Raw genomic sequence first — 26,752 nt, forward strand, 5'->3', positions numbered from 1 at the left:
TATATATATATATATATATATATATACATATATATATATGCCTTATATATGTATATATATATATGCCTTACATTGTACATGCTTTTTTTAACCAGAAATGTATCTTAAGGGCCAGGTATAAAATTTCTACTATAAACTGAAATGTTTAACAATAAGAAATAGTTCTCACAGCATAGTTTATAAATGTGTGAACTAAAAATGTATAAACCTTATAATTAACTTATATGTTCATAGAGAACCACTTCAGTATAACTTGCTGTACACAAAAACTGAACACTATAAAATAGTATCATTTAAGATTCAATTTATTTTTTTTCAATATATGAAGTTTATTGTCAAATTGGTTTCCATACAACACCCAGTGCTCATCCCAAAAGGTGCCCCCCTCAATACCCATCACCCACCCTCCCCTCCCTCCCACCCCCCATCAACCCTCAGTTTGTTCTCAGTTTTTAACAGTCTCTTATGCTTTGGCTCTCTTCCACTCTAACCTCTCTTTTTTTTTTTTTTCCTTCCCCTCCCCCATGGGTTTCTGTTAAGTTTCTCAGGATCCACATAAGAGTGAAACCATATGGTATCTGTCTTTCTCTGTATGGCTTATTTCACTTAGCATCACACTCTCCAGTTCCATCCACGTTGCTACAAAGGGCCATATTTCATTCTTTCTCATTGCCACGTAGTATTCCATTGTGTATATAAACCACAATTTCTTTATCCATTCATCAGTTGATGGACATTTAGGTTCTTTCCATAATTTGGCTATTGTTGAGAGTGCTGCTATAAACATTGGGGTACAAGTGCCCCTATTCATTAAGATTCAATTTAGATACCACAACCTTTCTAGGTATCTCAAAGGGGCATAATATAGACATTTGATGCCTACAAATTGTGGTCAGGAGCAGAGACATCACAGAGTCACCTCTAGACTACTAGCTCCAAGGTGGGATCACCCTGGATACAAACCAGGGATAAGAAAAACATCGTTGCTTCTGTGGGTGCTGTTGCCTCTACACCCATAAAGATGGTAACCACCCACTGGCACATGGAGTTTGGCTACAGTAAACAAAACTATCTGACTTGCTGCCAGCCACCACAGTGGTAAGAAGATGGTCTCTGACTCCCTTCTGTCCCATAAATTTCATGTGAGTACATTTTATTGGTAGAATCTAAATCATATCCAGAACCCTAATCAGAAGAGAGTCTGGGAGATGCAGCATTTAGTTTACCGGCCCCTGCAGTACAAAGAAGACAGAAGACAATGGAAATGGATGCTGAGTACTGACAGACAACTCCCAAAACGGAAGTTTTTCAAAATTATTTTGTAGAATACCCATTGCTGACAGTAAAAAAAAATTTCAGAAGACAAAACTATGGAAACAATAAAAGATCAGTGGTTGCAGCAATGATGGGGGCAATAGGGGAGATGAATAGGCAGAGCACAGAGAATTTTTAGGGCATTGAAAATAACCTCTATGGTGTTGTAAGGATCATATATGTCATTACACTTTTGTCCAACCTCATAGAATGTACAACACCAAGAGAAAACCCTGAGGCAAATGTGGACTTTGAGTGATTATAAGATGTCAGTGTAGGTTCATCCTACCACTCTGGTGAGTGATGTTGATCATGGGGGGAAGCTATGCATGTGTGGGGGTAGGGAGTATATGGAAAATCTCTGTAACTTCCTCTCATTTCTGCTGTAAACTAAAACTGCTCTAAAAAAATAATAAATCTTTAAAGAGAGAGAAAGAAAGGAAAAAAAACCCCTGAAAACTACAAAATTAAAAAAATCAAATTCAAGTTATAGTGACCTACCAGAACCATACTTCAAAACAGAATGTAATAGTATATTTTAATCCTATTGTTAGAGGAAACCCAAAAATCCACTACTTTTGATAGTCTTCAGACTTACTTACCATATACTTATTTTGATTCAAATTAATGGCCAATCAGACAAGAGTTAACCTACTATTCTACCATTTTAAGAACTAAAATACTATAATTTGGCTCACTCATTTATTTGTTCATTCAACACTTACTGCTACAAGTAAGTTTTTTAAAATATATTTTTGTACAAGGTTTTTTCAAGTATGTTTGAAAATTGTGCTCCCATTAAATTGACTTTGAATTTACTGCAAGGACATAATCTCTTTTTACCACAAGAATATAATCCATCAGTTATGTGAAATAAGGTAACAGATATTTAAAATATACATTAATTTGTATATATTTTTAGTCAAGGGCTTTAGTAGAAACTCAGATTAGTCAATGTAAAGTAACTATAAATAAATTCCATAAATTATATACTAAGTAATTGTTTTGAGAGAGAGAGAACATGTGAGCAATGGAGGGGCAGAGGGTAAGGGAGAGAGAATCTCAAGCAGGCTCCACACCCAGAACAGAGCTGGATCTCACAACTGTGATATCATGACCTGAGCCAAAATCAAGAGTCAGGAGCTTAACCAACTGAGACACCCAGACACCTCTAAATAGAAATTAATAAGGGAGAAAAATCTTGGAAATGAAAAATATTAGAATGGCACACCTGGGAGGCTCAGAAGTTTAAGCATCCAATGTTTTTTTTTTTTTTTTATGCGTATTTATTCATTTTGAAAGAAAGAGAGAGGGGCGCCTGGGTGGCTCAGTTGGTTAAACATCCGACTTCAGCTCAGGTCATGATCTCGCGGTCCGTGAGTTTGAGCCCCGCGTCGGGCTTTGTGCTGACCGCTCAGAGCCTGGAGCCTGTTTCGGATTCTGTGTCTCCCTCTCTCTCTGACCCTCCCCCATTCATGCTCTGTCTCTCTCTGTCTCAAAAATAAATAAACGTTAAAAAAAAAGAAAAAAGAAAGAAAGAAAGAAAAGAGAGAATCTGCACATGCACGCGAGTGGGGCAGAGAGAGGGAGAGAGACAGAATCCCAAGCAGGCTCCATGCTGTCAGCTCAGAGCCCAATATGGGGCTTGATCCCACAAACTGTGAGATCATGACCCGAACTTAAATCAAGAGGGGTATATTTAACTGACTGAGCCACTCAGGCGCCCCAAGCATCCAGCTCGTGATTTCCGCTCAAGTCATGATTTCATGGTTCATGGGAATGAGTCCTGCTTCAGGCTCTGCACTGTCACCTTAAGCCTGCTTAAGATTTTCTCTCTCCCTCTCTCTCTGCCCCTCCCCTGCCTCAAAATAAATAAATAAACATTTAAAAACATTAGAAAAAGTAAGGTATGGCTAGAAACCACTTAACAGTACTTAAAATTTTGAAAAACTGTGGTTATATTCATTTTATTCTATGACTTCTTGAAAACTATATGGAGAGGTATCCTGGGGGGTTTTATTCTTGCTTTGTTAAGTAGCTTTGGTTATAAAGGAAGGAGTAAGAGCAGAAGGAAAAATAAAGGGAGAGGGGAATTTACCCATAGATAGGGTGACCATACAAACTGACTTGCCTGGAACAGTCCATTTTATACCTCTAGTTCTGTGTATTAATGATGCTCCTTTTACTTTACTAAGTGTTCCAATTTGAGAGATAAATTATATGGTCATTCTAATTGGTGAGAGGAGTAAAGAACTAGGATTATAAATAACATTAAATTAATGGCATATTTAATGGGACATGCAGGGAGTGAAAATTTTTGAAGAGGAGAGGAATCACTGAAATTGGATCAGTTGCCAGAAGAAAAGCATTATAAAACTACCAAATGGAATGATAAAGTGCAAGTCAATAGGCAACGGTCAACTTACAGTCCTCCACTAAATAATGTTGAATTTTATCTCCTTTCATCTTTAACTCTTTACCAGACCAAATGGGATATGAGTACTCATAGTTTATTATGAATCATTAATCTGAAGGACTATCAGTAAATCATGATGTTCAACCTCTATCAAATAGCTCTATACCCAACTTTTCTGTGACAAAGCAGAACAGCGGAAGGCCATTAGTATTTACAAATTCAACATCCTTGAAATCACTTTTCTTTTGGCCTCCATGATACCAGGCTTTCCTGCCTTACCTTCGGTGGAGACCTGTACTTCCCTCTCCCCTTTCATAGCTTCTGCTGTTCCACCTGATCTTTTTAAATGTTGACGATCTTTAATACATAAAAGATATCTGGGGAGATATTGAGTAAATGTAAATAAAAATTAGGTATTACATTGATGAATAACTGCCAATTTTCTTATACAGGCTTACCTCATTTTATTGCACTGCACTTTCTTGTGCTTTGTAGATACTGTGTTTTTTTTAACAAACTGAAAGTTTGTGGCAACGCCAAATGGAGCCTGTCTACTGGCACCATTTTTCAGTAGCATTTGCTTATTTCATGTCTCTGTGCCACATTTTGATAATTCTCATAATATTTCAAATAATTTTGATTAGTATTGTATTCGTTATGGTGATCTATAATCAGTGATTACTACTCACTAAAAGCTCAAAGATGGTTAGCATTTTGTTAACAATAAACTATTTTGAAATAAAGGTATGTACATTGTTTTTTTCTTGACATAATGCCACTGCACACTTACCAGACTACGGTATAGTATAGAAATATTTTCAGATGCACTGGAAAATCAAAAAATTTATTTGACTTGCCTTATTGCAATTATTTGCTTTATTGTAGTGGTCAGGAACCAAATATGCAATATCTCCAAGTTATGCCTGTATATGTTAACGGTATTGTGATTACACAGAAAATATTTTTAGTTTTGGGAGATTCTTACTGATATATTTAGGAGTAAATTGTCATAATATCTACAGCCTATTTTGAAATAGTTTGGAGACATGTGTAGATAGACAGAAATATGTGTAGATGTAGATGCGGATATAGAGATAGGTAGACATGATGAACAAAATATGGCAAAATGTTAACAATTGTTGAATCCAGGTAGTGGGTGTATGGCTGTTCACTGTACCATGTATCCTTGCTCAAACTTTTGTATGTTTTAATTTTTTTATGATAAATAGGAAAAAAGAAAAAGAAAAAATTAAGTGACAATCTTTTGAAGTCCTAACTCCTGCCCCATATTCCTTCCACCCAAACCCTTCAAACTCTTCCAGCATTTTTTTCTTATACTCTTTCTAGGTGACCTCATTCATTATTTAACTTTAAACATCATTCAAAAGTTCATTCCCACAAATAATCTCTCACTCTGACCTCACCTCCAAACTCCTATATAAAAAACATAACCAATTAACTATTCCACATAGATAATTCCTATGTATCTCAAATTTGACAGATCTAAAAGTGAAGTCTTAACTCCCACTCTCCAATTAACTATCCATCTCCAGTGTTCTTCAACTAAGTATTTAATACCTTTATACAGCCAAGAGCTTAAGTCATAAATCTGGGTAGCATCTTTGATTCTCACATCTCCCTCTTCCTCCACCCAATCAATTAGTAAGTCCTATCCATCTAACCTCCAAACTTCAAGACCAAATTTCTCCCTGGCTTTTCACCACCACTCTGTTCCAGCCAACATAAAAATCCTTGCTTGGGCTAGAACAATAGCCTTTAATCAGTATCTACACTTCCATTCTTTCCCCTTTACAATCTATTCTCTACAGATCATCTGAACTACTTTTAAAACATAAATCTAATCTTCAAAACCTCCGATTAAAATAAAATGGCTTTGGGGCACCTGGTTGGCTCAGTCGGTTAAGCGTCCGACTTCGGCTCAGCATGATCTTGCAGTTCATGACTTCGAGCCCCGCATCGGGCTCTGTGCTGACAGCTCAGAGCCTAGAGACTGCTTCTGATTCTGTGTCTCCCTCTCTCTCTGCCCCTCCCCTCCTCATGCTCTGTCTCTCTCTCAAAAATAAATAGACATTTAAAAAAAAGATTTGAAAAATAAATAAATAAAATAAAATAAAATGGCTTTCCAGTGCATTTAGAACAAAACCCATGTTCCTTACCAGAATCTTAAGGTCCAAGTAGATCTAGCCCTAGCCACCTCTTCCACTTCATCTCATGCTTCTCTCCACCCTTACTTACTTTTCTCCTCATTCATACTAGCTTCCTTTCTGTGCTCATGAATTGTCGAGCTATTGTCTCCTAAGAAGTTATGTCCATACTCTTTCATCTGTTTGTTATGCACTTCATTTTTATTTATTTAACATATTCTCAAATAGCACTATTTCTGGGCTCTTTTTAAAAGAGTCTTAAGAATACTGATTCATTTAGGGGTGCCTGGGCAGCTCGATCAGTTAATCATCTGACTCTTGATTTCAGATCAGGTCATGATCTCATGGTTCTTAGGTTCAAGCTCCAAGTCAAGCTCTGTGCTGGCAATGTGGAGCCTGCTTGGGATTCTCTCTTCTGTACCTCTGTCTCTGCTCCTTCCCCACTCACATTCCCTCTTTCAAAATAAACTTAAAAAAAAGAAAACAATCTTCTCAATATTTAAAAAAAAGAATATGGATTCATTTAATATATCAATCCTATGAAGTAAGTACTATTATTACCCTCCTTTTATAGATGAACAAAATGAAGTGTACTGAAGTGGAATGATTTGAACAATTTTATATAGATCATGCTATATACTGAATTGTGTCCCCCACAAATTAATATGTTGAAGCCCTAACCCCCAAGGGGATGGTATTTGAAAATAGGGCCTTTGAGAGGTTAAGATGTAGTCAGAAAGGTAGGTCCTTGTGATGGTCTGAATGGTTTTATAAAAAGAGGGAGGATGGGAGAGAGAGAAAGAGAGAGAAAGAGAGAGAAAGTGATCTCTCTCTTTACCTCTCTTCCGTTTGAGGATATAACCAGAAAGAGGACATCTGCAAGCCAAGAATAGGGCCCACTCCAGAAGCGGAATCAGCTGGCACCTTGATCTTGGACTTTCCAGCCTCCAGAACTATAAGCCATATGTTTGTTGTTTCAGCCACTCAGTTGAAAGTATTTTCTTATAGTAGGCTGAGCAGACTAATACATAGTATAAGTGAGAACCAGGCTTTAAACCCAAACTGAACTTTAAGCAACTGTCCCATAACACCTTAGATTCTGATCATCTTCAGGCCCTTTGTATCTTAACTTAAACATTACTTCTTTAGGCAAAGTCTTCTGTGAGTCCCCTTTCTACTGCATCATAACATTGTAGTGTTCTCTTCACTATGCTTTTCTCAAAGTTTAGTGCATATCTTTTCACTGTTATTTGTTTATCTTTGTGCTTACCTGCTATATAACAGGCACAACTAGGTATGAATATGAATATACAATAATGCATAAGACAGACCTTGTTCCTACTCACCATAAAGTTTAGAGTCTAGATTAATTTATTTTTTGCAATTTCATTTCAACACCAGGGTCATAAGCACCAGTGGAGAATGAATACAAGATGAAGAGTTAAGACCAGACAAAATTGGAATAAACCAGGTGACAAGCATATAGAGGGATATAAGCAAAGGAATGAGAATTGCTGATCTAGGTTGAGTCATGGTGAATCTGAAGAGACAACAGTAGGGCAAGCAGGGGAGCTGCTAATAAAGAGTATCTGATAAGAACTTTCCACTCTCCTATGAAAAAAGTTCTCATTCCTTTAGGATCTATACATTTGAGGCAAGCCGTGAAGTGGACCTCAAACAGGAATAGCATGATCTGATTGCTAAAAAGGTGGATGTCCCCAGAAGGCCAAAGAAACCAGGATGGAAATAGAGATGTTGCCTCCATCTTTCAAAGACATAACACCAGTATTCTGCAATACAGTGGGCTACTAGTTAGTCCCCTAATTTAATTACATGTCCCAGACAAATGGAATTTGTCCAGCAATCTAGATGTTTGCCATGGAAGTCAGCGAACAAACATGCCCAGTTCAAGATGGAAGTCTATCATTTCTAAGAAGGCAAGAACTTAATTAAGTGCAGTTCCAGCATAAAATCTCAAATTCAGACCCCTGACTGCCCTCATGTATAAGCTTCTCAGCAGATGTAAAAAAAGGAAGCACCACTTATGAAAATATAGCCTTCATCTTGAGCAAATTGTTCACCCAATCTCAGGGGCCTCAAACCCTTGTGAATATCCTCTATTTCTGAAGCACTGTTGTATGCACTAAAGATGCAGATGTAAGCAAAAGAGAACATAGTTCTGCTATTATAGATCTTACGTTCCAATGAGAGATTTAGTAAACACAAAAAAAAGTATTAATTTATAATTAAAAATATGTTAATATTTTAATAATATTTTACAAAGTATAATTATGCTGTTGTGAAAAAAAAGAGTCATGTGATAACAGAGTGACTTAGTATTATAAAGACTGCTAACATTCAATGCAATCCCAATCAAAATTGCACCAGCATTCTTCTTGAAGCTAGAACAAGCAATCCTAAAATTCATATGGAACCACAAAAGGCCCCGAATAGCCAAAGTAATCTTGAAGAAGAAGACCAAACCAGGAGACATCACAATCCCAGACTTTAGCCTCTACTACAAAGCTGTCATCATCAAGACAGCATGGTATTGGCACAAAAACAGACACATAGACCAATGGAATAGAATAGAAACCCCAGTACTAGACCCACAAATGTATGGCCAACTCATCTTTGACAAAGCAGGAAAGAACATCCAATGGAAAAAAGACAGTCTCTTTAACAAATGGTGCTGGGAGAACTGGACAGCAACATGAAGAAGATTGAAACTAGACCACTTTCTCACACCATTCACAAAAATAAATTCAAAATGGATAAAGGACCTGAATGTGAGACAGGAAACCATCAAAACCCTAGAGGAGCAAGCAGGAAAAGACCTCTCTGACCTCAGTCGTAGCAATTTCTTACTTGACACATCCCCAAAGGCAAGGGTATTAAAAGCAAAAATGAACTACTGGGACCTTATGAAGATAAAAAGCTTCTGCACAGCAAAGGAAACAACCAACAAAACTAAAAGGCAACCAATGGAATGGGAAAAGATATTTGCAAATGACATATCGGACAAAGGGCTAGTATCCAAAATCTATAAAGAGCTCACCAAACTCCACACCCCAAAAAAAAATAACCCAGTGAAGAAATGGGCAGAAAACATGAATAGACACTTCTCTAAAGAAGACATCCAGATGGCCAACAGGCACATGAAAAGATGCTCAACGTCGCTCCTCATCAGGGAAATACAAATCAAAACCACACTCATATATCACCTCATGCCAGTCAGAGTGGCCAAAATGAACAAATCAGGAGACTACAGATGCTGGAGAGGATGTGGAGATACGGGAACCCTCTTGCACTGTTGGTGGGAATGCAAACTGGTGCAGCCACTCAGGAAAACAGTGTGGAGGTTCCTCAGAAAATTAAAAATAGACCTACCCTATGACCCAGCAATAGCACTGCTAGGAATTTACCCAAGGGATACAGGAGTACTGATGCATAGGGGCACTTGTGCCCCAATGTTTATAGCAGCACTCTCAACAATAGCCAAATTATGGAAAAAGCCTAAATGTCCATCAACTGATGAATGGATAAAGAAATTGTGGTTTATATACACAGTGGAATACTACGTGGCAATGAGAAAGAATGAAATATGGCCTTTTGTAGCAACGTGGATGGAACTGGAGAGTGTGATGCTAAGTGAAATAAGCCATACAGAGAAAGACAGATACCATATGTTTTCACTCTTATGTGGATCCTGAGAAACTTAACAGAAACCCATGGTGGAGAAGGATAAAAAAAAAAAAAAAAAGGTTAGAGTGGAAGAGAGCCAAAGCATAAGAGACTCTTAAAAAACTGAGAACAAACTGAGAGTTGATGGGGGTTGGGAGGGAGGGGAGGGTGGGTGATGGGTATTGAGGAGGGCACCTTTTGGGATGAGCACTGGGTGTTGTATGGAAACCAATTTGACAATAAATTTCATATATTGAAAAAATAAATAAATAAACATTAAAAAATTAAAAAAAAAATAAAGACTGCTAGCCATCTAAAAACTCCATCCACTTACAAAAGTAGGGTGGAATTCAGCTGACGGCTGCTCAGCTAACTACATTTTCCAGCCTCTCTTGCACCAAATGTGTCCATATACTTATGTCCTCACCATGAAACAGGGAAGGAGATGATGTGCGCCACTTTTGGTTCTAGGCCTTAACATTCCAGGTATGCCTACTCCATGCACTCTTTTCCCTTCCCATTAGCTAAAAACTGAATGTAGCAACAACACAGCTTTAGTCACTCAGATGATAGAAATACTTTGGGTATATGGCAAAACAGCAAGATGGGAGGATCCTGTATAGATAAATGACCTCATGGAGAAGACGTTTCTTATAATCTGGACTGTTGAGTTTCTCAGGATCCACATAAGAGTGAAACCATATGGTATCTGTCTTTCTCTGTATGGCTTATTTCACTTAGCATCACACTCTCCAGATCCATCCACGTTGCTACAAAGGGCCATATTTCATTCTTTCTCATTGCCACGTAGTATTCCATTGTGTATATAAACCACAATTTCTTTATCCATTCATCAGTTGATGGACATATAGGCTCTTTCCTGAGAAACTTAACAGAAACCCATGGGGGAGGGGAAGGAAAAAAAAAAAAGAGGTTAGAGTGGGAGAGAGCCAAAGCATAAGAGACTGTTAAAAACTGAGAACAAACTGAGGGTTGATGGGGGGTGGGAGGGAGGGGAGGGTGGGTGATGGGTATTGAGGAGGGCACCTTTTGGGATGAGCACTGGGTGTTGTATGGAAACCAATTTGACAATAAATTTCATATATTAAAAAAAAAAGAAATAATCTGGACTAATCACATCAATACTAATATGTGAAATATAAATAAACATCATCATGGGTCCCTTTTAAGTAGTGGCTAAGTTTCCCTAAACCAGGTTGTTCACTGGAAATGGCATTTAGGAGATGAGGCTTCACTAAGGGGAAGGAGTTAGCCATGTGAATATGTGAAGGTGAAGAAAGAGCATTAAGAGCATGCCAGGAACACATGCCATTTCTAGAAAATTCAGGACCTTGGGAAAATTCAGCTGCTACATTAACACAAGAACCATAGGTACCAGTAAACCTTTGGCAGAGGGCTGGGAACTAGATCACAAAGTCTGAAAGGTTGAGGGTGAAAATAAAATAAGCCCAAGCATAGCCCAGACATAAGTCAAGAACCAGATCTGATGATCTCAGTCTTCTTCTGTGGGAAATATATAGCTTCTATTAACCAAAAGGTCAAAAGCCAAGTGGACAGCTAATGATAGGTAAATAAAAGTAGCAGGAGACATGGCAAGCATCTGGCCAGACAGTGAGTGTTTAAATAAACCAGAAAAGTCTAGCAATTTACTCATTCAACATAAGCCCTTTTTCTTAATTAAGATACTCTATTTGTGTGTATGTGATGATTTCTGCCAGAATTCTGAATCCAGACCTTTTCTTGTTCCTCAGAGTGATAATATATCGCTATTTTTGCCTTAACAAGTTGAGAACTATTTCTTTGTTTTGTCATTCAAGTAACATCTACTGACCTATGCATAGTGATCTGTATGTGCCTGAGATTTCAAGCAGATTCACAAAACCATGTGCAGAAAGATAGGAGAAGAGAAAGAACATTTCACTACAAAAAGAGAATGTTGGCTTCTAATGATTTTTAAGCACCCTTAAGATACACATGAAAATCATTTTCTGAAAGGTTCTAAGACCCTCAAAGAATGATGAAGGAAGGCAAAAATGCAAAGGCCTGTGAGAATAATTAAGAACCAAGTGATCCAGAAGAGTAGACTAGACAGAATTAAGCAAACAGGAGGCCCCATCAGGGACACCAGAAGTTGGGAAAGATTGTACATAAATCTAATTTTATATGTATCCCTTTGGGGCATAAGTCTAGGATGACTAATACAGAACCTGCAGGCAGAAATAAGTAGAAACACTAGGCAGGCATGTATAACAAAAAGAGCTTACCATATAAGCTAATTTCTTTTTATTCCACCTTCAGTGAAAATGGAGAAAATATTTGTTAATCACAGCGCCATTTTTTAAGTAAATGTCAATGGGCTTATTGCTCTCCATCTGTCATGCACGACTATAAATATTCTTGCTATTTTTCATCTTCCCAGCTACCATTTTTCATCTTCTATCAGAGTGAAGGAAAAAGAAACAATGTTCTCTAGGTAGTCAGAAAGATTTATAAAATGCTAAGAGATCTAATTGCAAGTGTTGTTGTGATTGCTGTTCTGCCTATAGCAACAAAGTCTCGAGGTCTAGCAGACACCATGTCTGATCCTTCCCTTTAGCTTGTCAGGAGAATGCCTCTGAAAGACATGGAGGGAACCATGGAGAGACCACTCTGTCTCTCCAGCAGAGTGAAAGGGGAAAGGTGGCTCCAGTGCTGCTGCAAAGCACCAGTACTTGCTAGAAGTTAACCGTCATCCTGGTCCTCTAATGAAAAGCCTTCAACTTCCTTATTCTACTCAGGATTTAATAAGAACTCCAGAACATGGTTTAGAAAACCCTTTATCTCTACCCTTCTCTCCCAGCCACATTTTTCCATATACTCATCTCACATTCTTGAGTTCTGGTCATATGGAACTACTCAGAAATTCTCAGAAAGAAGCATTCTCTCTCTCTCTCTCTCTCTCTCTCTCTCTCTCTCTCTCTCTCTCTCTCTTTCCATCCCCCCTCTTCCCACCTTCCATGCTTCCTTTGCCTCTTTAGACCTTGTGTTCAGCTTCTCTTGCCCCAGTGAACTTTCCTACTCATTCTTCAGTTCTCAACATAAATCCCACTCTTTCTGAGAGTCAGCCCTCCACACTTCCCAATCTGAGGGGATTGTCCATAGCATTCGTAATGCTCTGCCTCACCCCTACTGTGATATCACAAATGTCTGTTCCAGAGCTACCTTTTACTTGTCTGTTTCCTCTCCAGCATCATGAGGATGGTTTTACATCTTGTTTACCATTGACCCATTAACATCTAGCTTAATGTCTGATATATATTAAACAATCAATAAGTATTTGTTCAGAGAATATGTTTAATTAAAAACAAATAAAGGCAATAAAGATAATTTTTAGGTAGCAAGAAATAAACTAAAGAATCTCAAATCAAATTTCTAAGTGCCATTTCTCAGTATGCCTAGATACTTTGGCTTCTGAATCATGCCTCATTTCTCCTTCCTATATATTTTTACACTAGTATGTTTTTTTTGTTTTTGTTTTTGTTTTTTGAGAGAGAGAGAGAGAATGAGCAGGGGTGGGGCAGAGACAGGAGGAGAGAGAGACTCCTAAGCTCAATGCAGGGCTCAATCCCATGACCCTGGGATCATGACTTGAGTAGAAATCAAGAGTCACACGTTTATCTGACTGAACCACCCACGTGCCCTACACTACTTTTTTAAAAGGCAACCCTGTCAAAATAACACCAGCATTCTTCACAGAGCTAGAACAAATCATCCTAAAATTTGTATGGAACTAGAAAATACCCTGAATAGCCAAAGCAATCTTGAAAAAGAAAACCAAAGCTGGAGGCATCACAATCCGAGACTTCAAGCTATACTACAAAGCTGTAATCATCAACACAGTATGGTACTGGCACAAGAACAGACACTCAGATCAATGGAATAGAATAGAGAACTCAGGGGCGCCTGGGTGGCTCAGTCGGTTAAGCGGCCGACTTCGGCTCAGGTCACGATCTCACGGTCCGTGAGTTCGAGCCCCGCGTCAGGCTCTGTGCTGACAGCTCAGAGCCTGGAGCCTGCTTCAGATTCTGTGTCTCCCTCTCTCTCTGCCCCTCCCCTGTTCATGCTCTGTCTCTCTCTGTCTCAAAAATAAATAAACGTTAAAAAAAAAAAAAAGAATAGAGAACCCAGAAATGGACCCACAAACGTACGGCCAACTAATCTTTGACAAAGCAGGAAAGAATATCCAATGCAATAAAGACAGTCTCTTCAGCAAGTGGTGCTGGGAAAACTGGACAGCGACATGCACAAGAATGAACCTGCACCACTTTCTTACACCACACACAAAAATAAACTCTAAATGGATGAAAGACCTCAATATAAGACAGGAAGCCATCAAAATCCTCAAGGAGAAAGCAGGCAAATACCTCTTTGATCTTGCCCTCAGCAACTTCTTACTCAACATGTCTCCAGAGGCAAGGGAAACAAAAGCAAAAATGAACTACTGGGACCTCACCAAAATAAAAAGCTTCTGCACAGCAAAGGAAACAATCAGCAAAACTAAAAGGCAACCGACAGAATGGGAGAAGATATTTGCAAATGACATATCAGATAAAGGGTTAGTATCCAAAATCTATAAAGAACTTATCAAGCTCAACACCCAAAAAACCAAATAATCCAGTGAAATGAGCAAAAGACATGAATAGATACTTCTCCAAGGAAGACATCCAGATGGCCAACCAACATATGAAAAAATGCTCAACATCACTCATCATCAGGGAAATACAAACCAAAACTACAATGAGATACCACCTCACACCTATCAGAATGGCTAACATTAACAACTCAAGCAACAACAGATGTTGGCAAGGATACGGAGAAAGAGGATCTCTTTTGCGTTGGTGGGAATGCAGACTGGTGCAGCCACTCTGGAAAACAGTATGGAGGTTCCTCAAAAAACTAAAAATAGAACTACCCTACAACCCAGCAATTGCACTACTAGGCATTTATCCATGGGATACAGGTGTGCTGTTTCGAAGGGACACATGCACCCCCATGTTTATAGCAGCACTATCAACAATAGCCAAAGTATGAAAGAGCCCAAATGTCCATCGATGGATGAATGGATAAAGAAGATGTGCTATATATATACAATGCAGTATTACTTGGCAATCAAAAAGAATGAAATCTTGCCATTTGCAACTACGTGGATGGAGCTGGAGGGTATTATGCTAAGTGAAATTAGTCAGTCAGAGAATGACAAAAATCATATGACTTCACTCATATGAGGACTTTAAGAGACAAAACAGATGAACATAAGGGAAGGGAAACAGAATATAAAAACAGGGAGAGGGACAAAGCAAAATAGGCTCATAAATATGGAGAACAAACTGCAGGGGTTGTGGGAAGAGGGATGGGCTAAATGGGTAAGGGGAATTAAGGAATCTACTCCTGAAATCATTGTTGCACTATATGCTAACTAATTTGGATGTAAATTAAAAAAAATAAAATTAATAAAAAGTAAAAATTAAAAAAATAAAAGGCAACCCTGTGACCAATAAAAAAGTAAAATTTGAATTATTTCTTCATGCAACTTGGTTAAATCATTCACTTGACACAAGTTTAAACAGCAAATATTAAAGTGTTAATTGCATAAGACATTATCTGGGAAGATCATGAGAAGTTTACCACACACCTTTATATAACTCTGTTAAAGAAGAAAGAAATAGACATTAAAAGCAGGGGAGGGGGGGAGGCTTTTGACTCAAGTTGAGGCTTTAGCTCGACTTTTAATTTAATACCAGTGTTTGACACAAAGTTTCTAGGTTAAGTAACTAAGATACCAAAGAAAATGTATTCAACATATTTTCTCTTAGGTAAACTTGGTCCAATTCATTTATAAGTACTTTTTCTATCATATCCTTGGAGAAGCTTACAGAAGGGGACTCCAGCTGAGTCAAAATAGACAAGGAGCCACCATGACAATTCCCATCTTACACGCTTCCTTGGAAAATTTCTGTGGCTTATTCAAGTTCTTTCACATATAGCAGAATATGATTCATTTTTAAAAGAAATAAATAGCCATAAAATAAAAGAGCTGGTTATAAGTTTCATGAAACTCAAGATGCGCTATTCTAAAATAATGCTCTTTACTTAGGAGGCTACTTGTCCTCATTCCTCCCTTCATCCATTCAATAGTCCTCATGAAGAACCTTCTGTACTCAAGGCATTGAGGATTCTAAATAATAAGGCATGTGTCCTTATCCTCAAGATGTTCAAATAGTGTCACATATACTCTTAAAAATAATAATCACAGAAGATGGTAGGTTATGCAAGAGACTTTAATATTACCCACATAAGTATATTTTGGCTTTGAATAATCTACTGATGTGCATTTTGCTGATATTCATTAATATAAACATATTTTCCCTTCCTACCAGGATCTAAGTATCCTGACAGTACATAACTTATACTGTTTTTATATCATTCATTGCATGGTTTCTCTAAATTTACCATGACTTACAGTAATAAATACATTTTGAATTGTGATTCAATGACACATATACATATATATATAACAAATGTTTCACAGAAATATACTTACCATTACTGCATCAATTTATTCTGGTGTTTTCTATTTTGAAATATTGTATATAGTCCATTTCATTTAGAAACAAACAAACAAACATATGATGATCATAATTCACTAATGATCTACAACCATGGTTTGGAAAAAAAAACTATTTCCAAAAAAAAAAAAAAAAGTTCTGTGAGAGTGACATCGCGAAGATGGCAAAATAGGCTATTCCTGACTTCATTCCCCCTCACAAGAAAAACAAATAACCATTCAAGAACAAGACACCATTGAGAGAATCCTGGAACACAGAGGTGAAACTGAAGAACACCACCCCCATCCCTCTCCCAGCACTACAGAGACCAAGACAGACTGCATTAGAAGGGTAGGAGAAGCAGCTATATGTTAAGCACATTGTCTCTCCCCAGCCCAGCACAGCACCAGGAGAAGAGACCCCTTTGAGCCTCTGGTTCCTCCAGTAGAAAAAAAAGAATACAGAGAGCACGACCAGCCCCACCCCACTCGGCAATGTGGGTTGTTTTCTGGGAACCTCTTCTCTGATCTCACATAATGGAGACTGCAGGGGCATCTGCAGGGCTTGACTACCAGGAATCTGACTGGGACAGAAAAGTGGGGAGGGGTTTGCAACAACCAGCACACAGATCTTGGCAGACCAAATTTATACCTGCAGTACTCAAGTAGTAACCCCAACCAGCATCTTTGCTCATCCACAGAACCGAATCAGGGGCACACACTAACATGGGAACTCCTTGGAGTGCAAATCTGCCTGATGTGGACTCTCAAGCAAGGAGTCTTGCCCTAGGACCCTGTTTGCCCACACCAAGGTATGGAGCACTGTCACAACCCCATCTACTGTGGAGAGTGCCTTCCAGCCACATCTGACAAGGAGAACTGGCAACACCTCCTCGAAGCTGTGTAGCCCAGTAATGTTGGAGCCAAGAAGTGGGAAGGCAGAGTTGATCACCCCAGAGCATAGCCAGTTCAGTGTGTGGAAGGTTTTCATGCTACACACAGGCAGGGGAATTAATTTCTAGCCAAGGCTGAGAGTAGCTCTATCCAGGACCCCACCTGGAAAGCTTGTTTGAGACATGAAAGTTGCCTGGAGTAGCCTCTCCCCTTCCTTCCAAGGCAAGGGAGTTGAGACACAGCCCCACCTACTGGAGAGGGTGTCTTCCAGTCCCATGTGACCCAAAGGGCTGGTGACAAATCCTGGAAGCTGTGTGGCCCAGCAAAGCTCAACTCCAGAGAAGGGCAGGCAAAGCTAACAGTTTGTAAAGCAAAGCCAGTGGCCTTGTTTAGCCAGAGAACTTGAGGTACAGGGCAGCTTGAGTTAAGATAATAAACAGTTTTACCGGTCTTACAGCTGCTTCCCCCACTGCACCCAGGAAAGAAATTCACATCCCTATGCATTGATGAACATAGCCTTCAACCTATCTGACTAAGGAACCTAACCAGAGCACATGGGAAACTGCATAGCCCATCTAACAAGCCCTGCTTATTGTGGCGCTTGAACAAGAGCACAGCTCATGGCTTCTCCCATCTGCAGAGCAAAACCAATGGCTTCACCTGACCAGAGAATTCAGTGCACACTCTGGTCTGAGTTGAATTTTCAAATGACAAGCTATGGTAATCACAAGGGAAAATCCTGTAGTAATCAAGCAAAAGAACATAATAAAGAAGTCAAAGCATAGTGATACCAAAAGATACCCAAACACACACACAAAAAGACAGTAGGATAAGAAACAAGAAAAATGGACCTACAAAACTAGGAAACAGTAAATGAAATGGCAATAGTAAGTCTTTATCTATTAATAATTACTTTAAATATAAATGGATTAAATTCTCCAGGCCATGGGTCTTATTCTGCTGCCCTTCCAGGTAAGTTAATTCATAGCCCCATATACTACTGAATATTGTGCCCATTCATGACCCATCTAGTAAGCCTGATCTGAAAATCCCAGCAACCATGAACCCATCTCACAGTACCACTCAGGTAGGAAACCGAACCATCAGTCATATCCAACTGTTCTCAACCAGTGGCACATCTTCCCTATCCCAATAAAAAACAGTTCCCAAGCTCAAACAGTTCCCTTGCCCCAAAACAGACCATAATAGCAGGTCTTACTGCCCAAGGACATCACCAGCAGACGCAACCAGAAATCCAAACTGAGCTGACTGATGAGAAGTGGTCTCTGCCAAAGCAAACCTGTAAAGTCTGGAAAAATATTGACATTATAATTAAATTGTCAAAAGTCAAAGACAAAGAAAGAATTTTAAGAGTAGCAACAGAGAAGAAAGAAGTTACATACAAGAGAACACCCATAATACTATTGGTGGATTTCTCAACAAAAACTTCAGGCCAGGAGAAAACAGGATGACATACTCAAAATGCTGAAAGAAAATAACTGTCAAGAGCAAAGCTATCCTTCAGAAACAAAGGTTGAATCATTTTCCTGAACATACAAAAGCTAAGAGAGTTCATTACCACCAGACCCTGCCTTAGAAGAAATGCCACAGGTGTTTTTTTAAGTGGAAGTAAAAAAAATGCTAATTAACATCATAAAAAAGGTTAAAAGGTAGCATAAATCTCACTCATAATGGTAAATATATAGTCATAGTTAGATTGTGCAATATGGTAATAGTGTTGCATAACTTACAATTCTAAAAGTTAAAAAAAAATAAGTGTAGCAAAAATAACCATGACTACAATAATCTGTTATTAGTTACACAATATAAAAAGGAAGTAAATTATAATAACAATAACCTAAAATGTGAGGTGGAAGAGAAGTAAAAGTGTAAAGATTAAAATTCTATTGAAGTTTGGTAGTTATAAGTTTAAAATATGGTACTATAGGTTTAAAACATTTTATGTAAGCCTCATGGTAACCACAAGGGTAAGTCCTGTAATAATCATGCAAAAGAACACAATAAAGAAGTCAAAGCATACTGATACCAAAAAGTACCAAAACACACACACAAAAAGACAGCAGGATAAGAAACAAGGAACAATGCATCTACAAAACCGGAAAACAATAAATAAAATGGCAAGTAGTCCTTATCTATCAATAATTACTTTGAATATAAATGGATTAAATTCTCCAATTAAAAGACATATAATGATGAATGGATTTTAAAAAATCCAACAGGATGTTACCTATAAGAGACTCACTTTAGCCTTAAAGACATATATAGATTGAGAGTGAATGGACAGAAAAAGACATTTTGATACCTTTTGCAATGCAATGCAATTGCAATGCAAATGGTAACCAAAACAAAGCAGGGGTAGCTATACTTATACCAAACAAAATAGACTTTAAACTAAAAATGGTAAAAAGATACAAGAAAGGTCATTATGTAATGATAAAGAGGGCAATACATCAAGATCAAACAACTGTAAATTATGCATCCAAAAACAGAACACCTAAATATATAAAGCAAAAACTAATAGAGCTAAAAGGAGAAATGGCAGTAATGCAATAATTGGGGACTTGAATACTCCACTCTCCACAATGGATAGATCATCCTGAGAATCAATAAGGAAACAATGGTTTGAACAATACTGTAGACCAAATGGACCTAACAAATATATACAGAACATTCTATATGACAATAGCAGAATACACATTTTTGTCAAGAGCATAAGGAATGTTTTCTAGACCATACATTAGGTCACAAAACAAATCTTAGCAAATTAAAAAAAAAAACACTGAAATCATATCAATTTTCTTCTCTGACCACAATGGCATGAAACTAGAAATCAACAGAAGGAAAAATGTAAAACTCACAAACACATGGAAATTAAACAATACTTTCCTGAAAAATCAATAGGTGAAGAGAGGAAATTTAAAAGAAAAATAAAAAAGTATTTTGAGACAAACGAAAATGGAAACACAACATACTGTAATTTACAGGATATAGCAAAATCAGTTCCACAAGGAACCCTTACATTAAAATCAAGAAAGAAGCCAAACAAATACTTAACTCTATACTTAAGGAACTAGAAAAAGAAGAAATGGAGCCCTAATTTGGCAGGAGAAAGTAAATTATAAAGATTAGAGCAGGAAAACATGAAACACAGACTAGGAAAACAATGGAAAAGATTAACCAAATTAAGACTTGATTCTTTGAAAAGATAGACAAAACTGACAAATTTTGTTTTAGCTAGACTAAGGAAAAAAGAGAAAAAACTCAAATCAACAAAATTATAATGAAAAAGGAATTACAACTGATACAACAGTAATTTAGAGAATCATAAGAAGTTACTATGAAGAACTATATGCAAACCAACTGGACAACATAGAGGAAATGGAAAAAACCTTAGAAATACACAACTTACTACAACTGAAGCAGGAGGAAATAAAATATCTGACTAGACCAATTACTAGCAAGGGAACTGAATCAGTTATCAAAAATCTCCAAATAAAGAGAAGCCTAGGGTGAGATAGCTTCACTAGTGAATTTTAGCAAACATTTAAAGAATTAACACTAATCCTCCTCAAACTCTTCCAAAAAATCAAAGAGGAGGGAACACTCCCAAGTTCATTTTATGAGGCCAACATTATCCTGATACCAAAACCAGAAAAGTACACTACTAGAAAAGAACACTACAGGCCAGTAACCCTACAATGAATACAGATGTAAAAATAAAATACTATCAATAAAATACTATAAAAATAAATTACTAGCAAACTGAATTCAGCAGTACATTAAAAGGATCATTTATCAAGATCAAGTGGGATTTATCCCGAGGATGCAAGGATGGTTCAATATATGCAAATAAATCAATGAGATACATTACATCATTATAATGAAATAAAAGAATCATATGATTGTGTCAGTAGATATATAGAAAGCATTTGAAAAAATTCAACATCCATTTATTATAAAAACTCTTAACAAATTAGGCATAGGAGAAACATATCTCAACATAATAAAAGCCATATATGACAAGCCCACAGCTAACATCATAGTCAATGGTGAAAGGCTGAAAGCTTTTCCTCTAAGATTAGGAATAAGACAAGAGTGAGTGAGGGTGCCCACTTTCACCACTCCTACTCAACATAGTGCTGGAAGTCCTAGCTAGAATAATCAAGCAAGGAAAAGAAACAAAAGTTATTAAAATTGGAAAGGACAGAGTAAAATTGTCTCTATTTGCAGATGACAGGATTTTATATACAGAAAATCCTAAAGACCAAAAACCTGCTAGACATAACCAATGAATTCAGTAGAGTTGCAAGATACAAAATTAACATGCAGAAGTCAGTAACATTTCTATACACTAACAATACATTTTCTGAAAAAGAAATAAATAAATTGACCCCATTTACAATAGCATCAAAAACAACAAAATACTTAGAGATAAATTTAACTAAGGAGGTAAAAGATTTCTACTCTAAAAATCATAAGACATTGATGAAAAAAATTAAAGAAGATACAAATAAATGGAAAGATAACATGGCCAATGATTGGAAGAATTAGTATTATTAAAATGTCAATACTACCAAAATCCATTTATAGATTCAGTGCAATCCCTATCAAGATTCTAATGGCATTTTTTTACAGATTTTTTTTTTTACAAAAATCACTCCAAAGATAAAGCAAGAATTCTGAAAGCCTCTAGGGACCAAAGGTCCTTAACCTACAAGGGTAGACACATAAGTAGCAGACCTGTCCACTGAGACTTGGCAGGCCAGAAGGGAAAGGCAGGAAATATGCAATGTACTAAATAGGAAAAATATGCAGCCAAGAATCCTTTATCCAGCAAAGCTGTCATTTAGAATAGAAGGAGAGATAAAGACTTTCCCAAACAAAATCTAAAGGAGTTTGTGACCACTAAACCAGCCCTGCAAGAAATTCTTAGGGGGACTCTCTGAGTGGAAAGAAGCAAAGACTACAAAAGACCACAAAACGTCACCAGAAACACAGTGACACTAAGTTCATATCTTTCAATAATCACTCTGAATGTAAATGGACTAAATCCCCAATCAAAAGACACAGGGTATCAGAATGAGCAAAAAACAAGATCCATATATATGCCGCCTACAAGAGACTCATTTTAGACCTGAGAACACCTGCAGATTGAAAGTGAGGGGAAGGAAAACCATATATCATGCTAATGGACATCAAAAGAAAGTCGGAGTAGCCATACTTATCTCAGACAGACTTTAAAACAGACTGTACTAAGAGATGAAGAAAGGCATTATATAATAATTAAGGGGTGTATCCATCAAGAAGAGCTAACAACTGTAAATATTCATGCCACCAACATGGGAGCACCCAAATATATAAGTCGATTAATCACAAACATAAACAAACTGATGGATAATAATACCATTATTGTAGAAGACTTTAATACTCCACTTACAACAATGGAAAGATCATCTAAGCAGAAAATCAACAAAGGAACAATAGCTCTGAATGACACACTGGACCAGATGGACTTGACAGATATATTCAGAACATTTCATCCTAAAGCAGCAGGGTATACACTCTTCTCAAGTGCACATTGAACATTCTCCATAGGAGAAGGTGGTCAAAAAGTACAAACTTCCAGTTATAAGATAAACAGTTACCAGGGATGTAATGTACACCATGATGACTACAGCTAACACTGCTGTATAACATAAAGGAAAATTGTTAAGAGAGTAAATCCTAAGAGTTCTCAATCACAAGGAGATTTCTCTTCTTTTCTTTTTTTCTTTTCTTCTTTTTTTCCTTATTGTATCTATGTGAGAAGACGGACACGGCTGCACCTATGGTGGTAATCATTTCACAATATAAGCAATTAAAAACCATCATGCTTATACCTTAAACTTATACAGTGATGTATGTCAATTATTATCAATAAAACTTGGGGCAAAAAAGATCTGCAAAGTATTAACAGAACATGTATAAAATACTTGGTGAGTAATCACATGGCTGAAGGTAGTAGAGCATAAAGATTACAATTCAGGATCTGCAATGAGACAGATCTGAATTCAAATCCAGACTCCACCAATGATTGGCTATATAACCCTGAACAAGTTACTCAACCTCTTTAAGCTTCAATGTCTTCATGCCAAAAATGAAAATGGTGAAAATAATAGTATCTACGTGTTGAGAGAGTACAAGAGATCATGCATATTAAATTATTTACTATAATGCAAAGTATATGGTAAGTATCAAGCAAATGTTAAATTTTAAAAACCTATCCAAAGAAATATAAATAAGACTTGAGATGAAAATTAAAAGTAATTTGACCTTAGCCAATTTCAACAAGATAATATTGGGGGATGGAGGCTTCAAGTGGATATTTTACAAACTATCTAAGTAAACATATATAGTTCATGAACTAGGGAGATATGAGAATGAGTTGCCAAGGTAGACAGATCCTTTTGTGTTGAGATGCTGAAGAGAATAGCATTTCGTTTATTTAATGTGGCTTCTTAAATATGGTCAAAAGAGGAACGTGGAGAAAAAAAAACGGGAGAGATAACATTGTTGAGGTTTCTCCATGTCTTATGATCCTGCAGGTGATGTTTGACAAATCAAGAATGGACAAAATTCCTCCCAATACTGCACTCAAATAGCTGAACCGGGTCCTGACCCCTGTAGCCTGACCATAGGGCTAATTTGTATAGCATCACAGTGACATTTTGCCTGGATTATGCCCACTGTTTACTCCATCATCTATAACAACTTGGCTTCAAAGACTCACCTAAAACATAACGTAAAGCAGCCTCTTTACCATGACCCCTTACTTTGGGATCTGCCACACAGAGCATTCTAGGGCTTTGAGACAGAGCAAATTTAAGAGGTTCACTCCTAAACTTTCCTAAAGAAGCCAGGCCAATCAATTTTATATTATCATTTCCCTCACCCAAAAGTGTTCCACTACCCTAGAATTAGCTCGTGTAGAGACACGGTCCACAGGACTAAGAAACTTGACTTCTGCAGGACATTTTTAACACAGCCTCCAGGAAAATTAACTAAATAGTCTTGTGCTCTCCAAGCAGGGGATGTGCAGATGAGGCACAGTTGTAGCTTGCATCCCCCAAATCCTAAAGCAGCTAAGTGGTGAGGAAATAAAACTCACTCTTGGAATACATGTAGCAACTTGGTACTGGAGTTGGTTACACAGAGAAGCTCTGACGAAGATGATTCCAGTGAAGTGTGACCCACTTACCCACAAGACTTTGATATGCAGGCACTGGCCTTTTGGACCTGCCAACCAGTTGGAGAATAAATAAATGAACAGGAAGATTATAGTTCCACTGCAGTCCCGGAATTAAACAGGCAAATGGCAAGGATTCAGCATAGAGCTATATGATGCATAAGTAATCAGACAGAGACTATGTCCATTCAGCTGGAAGCAGAGTCTGGCTGCTACTTAAAATATCAGCGGGAGTGTCGATCTACCATGTTTCCAACATTTTTTGAAAAAAATTCAAGCAGCCAGATAAATCACTCTGTGGCTCACCCCTGCTACTTGTGGATTGATAATGTTTATAAACAGCTGTGTTAACATCCTCAAGAATCCAAGGAAACATCCTTACTGCACTGAAGAGCTTTTATGGTTTATACATCTAGCAATGGACAGGCAGGTCTTTTCATTCAGATGGCTGTGTTTCTAGCATCTGGGTTATGACAAGAGCCAATGATTCTTTTTGGGTAGTCAGTGGTAGCCAGTGGTTGTCACTCTAACCCTGCCATAACACAAAGGATCTCCAGACAGATTTTAACTTCCTCTATCTGGGTATTTGCACTGGTAGAACAAAGAATACATATATTGTGTCTTAAGACACTTTACATCTGAGCCCTGGCTACCTTTCCCCTACCTCTTCACCAGCACTCCATTCTAAGCACACGCTGAATCAGTACTATGCCCTGGATGGGCTATGTTCTGCAGCGTCTCTGAATCCATGCATGAGCTACTAAGTGCCTTGCTAGAATGTTGTACATCCCTCTCTTATCCACCTGGAGGACACCCACTTATTTTCATCCCCCAGCTCTGAAACTACATACATATCTTACCCTTTTCCCACTAGGAAAGAATTTCCCACTAGGAAGAATTTAAAGACTTTAATACACATTCTAGACTATGAGCCTCTTGAGAACAGGGAACACATCTCAAGAGATTTGTGTCTCCATTTGTAGCTAGTACTGTTTCTGGCATGTGGTATGTAGGTAATAAAGGACTGTTACAGGAAGAATTTTTAGGTGAATGTTATCATCTCTTCTTGCCTAAAAATAAGGTAGGGAAGACTGAGGAGTGTCCAAGAAGGAATGTGAAAGTAGAGGACCATCTATCGGATTGGACACCATGGGAATCTCAGGGAAAGTGAGGTTTTTTTCCTTTCCTTTGTTGCAGCTGAGTTATGCTTGGAAGTGGCCACTCTCCAGCAACACAACATTATTTTTTCTATCAGAGTCTCTAATTATGGCCCAAGAAGGGCTTCCATGGATCTCTTTACCCATCCTGGATTTTCCCACAAACACATAATTTTCATAATATTCTCAGAGATGTTCAAAGCCCAAAAAAGATTACAGGCCACTATCCAAAAGAGTTTTTTTTGTTTGTTTGTTTTTTGTTTTTTTTTTAATTTGGACATGTCAGGAAACACTATCCAAAAGAGTTTTTTTTTTGTTTTTTTTTTTTTTTAATTTGGACATGTCAGGAAACACTATCCAAAAGAGGTTTTTTTTTTGTTTTTTGTTTTTTTAATTTGGACATGTCAGGGAATGTATTCCATCATGCTTATGTTGTTTAGGAGAATCTAAGTGACAGGGGAAAAGTGTAAAAAGCACTGTAATAGACCACTTTACTCAATGTAAAGGTTATACTCCGTATATTTTCACCAGAATAAGGAAGTAACTGTAGAGAGAAGGAAGGGTGCCTCCTCTCTACAAAGTTTCTATAGGGCAGTAGTGTTTCAACTAAGAGGCAATGTGATAAATGAATATTGGACTTAAGTCAGAAAGTCTATGTTGCCTCTTACTAGCCATGTAACTTTGGACCACTCATTTAGTTAGTTCTGTGCCTCAGTTTCCCCATATGTCCTATGAAGATATGGCCTTTCTCTGTGGAATGTTTGGAAGATTCAGTCAAGATACAGTGGATGAAAGCATTTTCCCAAATCATAAGGCACTACACTATTGGATATAAAAACAGTATTGGAAATCGTCGAGTCAGGTACGCATAACAGTCTGTGGTGCGATCCATTATTTCCCTCAGTCTGTTTTGTTTTATTTTCCTGGCTCTTAGTAATCCAATCCAAGGTCTTTTATGTTCATTTAATAACATTTCTTGTCAAATTTATCATACATAAAGTTTCATATGCAACCAGCACGAGAACTGCGGCTGGCAGCTAGTGTTCTTTTCAGAAAGGGGCAGGCATAGAATGGTAAGTTCATTCTAGCCCAAAGCAGGCAAGCTTTCTTGTTAAAGTCTCTCCCGGAGGTGGAACATTTCCGCATTCACATCATTTTTTTTCTTTCAAAGCCTCTCCCCTGAGCCCTCTGCAGCTTGTCCATGGTACGCAATTCTGAATCACCCTACCACTTAGGACACTGGGATCTGGAGGCAGTAGCAAATGTATTTCA

The sequence above is a fragment of the Neofelis nebulosa genome, chromosome 5, assembly GCF_028018385.1.
Source record: "Neofelis nebulosa isolate mNeoNeb1 chromosome 5, mNeoNeb1.pri, whole genome shotgun sequence".
Lineage (NCBI taxonomy): Eukaryota > Metazoa > Chordata > Mammalia > Carnivora > Felidae > Neofelis > Neofelis nebulosa.